Below are 3,088 nucleotides of genomic sequence, written 5' to 3'. Positions count from 1 at the left end.
TATATAAATTATTTAGAAAAAATAATGTTTGGTATCATTCTAAAACTAGACCCAAAAATACCTAAATGACTTTCTTGCAATTAACTACATGAAGAGAGATTTTATAGTATACTAAAAAATCTTTCTTTATGTAGTTAAGGTTCTATGTAAATCCCATCTCCGTACAAATAGTAGAGTTCCGTGGGGCGCCGTCAAGCCATACTACGTTGAAAAAATTTCACGGAACCGCATGATGAAGATTTCAGTGCGCTACTGACATAGAATTCGTAGTTGTGTGTAAACGTATAGTCGCCACTACTATGCCAGCGGTAGATTCTTAGATCGTGCAACGTCGCATTTAAAACCTAACTATGGCTGATCAACTGTCATGTGCGTTTGAATAGCTTGGTACAGCAGATAAGCTGGAGAGAGGGAACAGTGTTGCTGCTATGCTATACTGTTTTGTTTATCAGTTTGAAAGTGACTAAAATTTTAATGTTTTTCACTGAATTATCTATGAAACTACACGGTGGAAAAACTTGATATATATTTTTTTAATTTGTATCTTCAACGAGCACTAATACCGACATTTTTTAAATTTCTTTACCAGTGCGTTTAATTACTATAAATTAAAATGTGTTAAGTTAGTCAACTTTGACATTAATTATCTCCGCATCGGTATAGTTAAAAAATTTGAAATTAATTTAGCATATAAATCATTATTTCATTTAAATATAGCTCTTTTTTCAAAAAATTCAACCAGAGATTGATTTTTTCACATACAACCTTAATTCCAAAACAGTTATTGCACAGTTAGAAATTGCTGTATTAAGTTTAATACACATGTATTGGAAGCTTTTTTCGGATATGTACATTAAATGTAAGATACCACTAAATTTGAAAGTTCAAACATATATCTGAAATTTAATACATATGTGTATTAAATTTAATACAGATGTAATATTGTATTTAATACACATGCGTATTAAATTCAATGTACATCTGTATTAAGTTTTAGATGTGTGTTTCAACTTTCAAATTTAGTGGTATCTTAAATTTGATATGCGTATACGAAAAAAACTCTTAATACATTTGTATTAAACTTAATACAGAAATTTCTAACAGTGCACTTTAACATTGGAAAATACTTCAGCTTTTGCATTTTCAAATCAGCTATCCTTCCGTCACTTCCGTTTTACGCATTTTTAGTGCACAAAATTGTTTTCCCATGGTCTTATGCATGCACTTAAACGCAGATGACATCAGAAACACAATTCAGGAACAAATAGGAAAAAGTATCTTCCATAAGATCCGCCTAAAGACTCTCCCACATTGGTCATAAAAGTACACATCTGACGTCATCTGCGGTGAAACGCAAACATGGGACAATGGAAAAACAATTTAACGTACAGGTGGGGCGGGATTCCGAAGGCATCTAATCTAGTTGATCGGATCTCTCTTCCTATCGCATGAAATTAGATGGAGATGTAAGATCGCTTTGAAAACTATTGTCTGCAACGATCTCTCTCTATCTCTTGGGTCACCAAGAGAAGGTAACTGTCGATAATCAAGAAGTCAGGAGTTTTTGATTACCGAATATTGCCTCTCTTTCTGATACATAAGATAGAAAGAGATAGTTGCAGTCGATTGTTTTTGAAGCGATCTAACCAAAGATATTATAAGTATAGATGTGGCACGTGTATAGTTCGAGGAGCTAATTGTAGACGGCGCTCCCGGCGAAAATTGCCCGATCCCCCCATGCTAGGGTACTATATTAGACAGGAATATGTTACCGCCATTTTGGTTCCTGAACAGTTCGCGGGAAACAGTGCGATCAGCAAATCGTATAGTTTAATTAAAATTTAGTTTAGAATATAAGAAAAATGGTCTACTGCAGTGCTCCGTTTTGTAAAAATAGAAGCGAGGATGGATTTAAACTTTACCTTTTTCCACTAGGGCGAAGAGAAAGATTGTCAATGTGGATCATAAATTGTAGACGCGACAAATGGAAACCGAATTTAAATTCAAGATTATGCAAAATTATTACTAATATTTATGACTATTACAATATAATTCAAATATAGAGGGTCTAAAGGTTATGTTTACATGTAATTAAATTGCCTATGAGCATTTTTTTGATACATTTAAGCGAAATGAGATCCAGAAGAGAGTAAGGTTAGAAACCCGTTTTTCTACAGAACGACGCACATTAACCCACGCAAATAAAAAGGACTATGATGATAAATATAAATAGCTATCATAATAAACTCTTGAAAAAGTATTGTATTAATGTTTGACCTATAGTCCATTATTATTTTATTATTTGTTAATATTTATTTAAAAAATCATATAACTATAATTTTAGCGCACTCCTATTTACAAACTGAATAAAATTTCGTTTGCAATCAAAATTTTTGCAAGAGCTACTTTTTGGCAAATGTGTGGGTTAAAAAATCATATAGTCGAATTTAAATATTTTCTATATTATATTACATGTAATTTAATTTGTAATTTATGTTTTGATAACAATGCTTCAGTATAATTTAAAAATAAATAATCTATATCATGTTAGTGTATATAATTCGATACCAATTTAGCGATTTTGAATTTAGCGGGGAACCAGAATGGCAGCTTGCATATTCCCATTTAATATAATACCTTACCCATGCCTCTGAACCAGAAGATCGCGCCAACTAACTACTTTGCCCCTGCAATCATCACCCGTCGAACAAGTCCATCAAATAGCCGATACTAAGTCGGCAAATGCTTAAAAATATAAAATACAAATTTTATACTGAGAATTTGGAATTATTATTTTCAATTAATGAATCAATTATTTGAATCAATTTTGCATAAAGAAAATATGTTGATGCATAAGATGTACTACTAACACACATTTTCAAAGACCTCACGCACTAGATTTATTGGGTCAAATAGCCTTTTAAAAATTTAAATTGACAATTGAAGGGGAACCCAGGTATAGAAAACTAGCGGTACAGGTAGTACTGAAGAAAAAGCACTGAGTAGGCACTGACCAGTGCGGTTTCTTTGCTTTTTCAGTGCGTTTTCATCTGCAGGAATAAAGTAGATTTTACTTTATTTGAAAGAT

Source organism: Belonocnema kinseyi, chromosome 6 (assembly GCF_010883055.1).
Source record: "Belonocnema kinseyi isolate 2016_QV_RU_SX_M_011 chromosome 6, B_treatae_v1, whole genome shotgun sequence".
NCBI lineage: Eukaryota > Metazoa > Arthropoda > Insecta > Hymenoptera > Cynipidae > Belonocnema > Belonocnema kinseyi.
Note: the sequence above shows the minus strand (reverse complement) of the source record.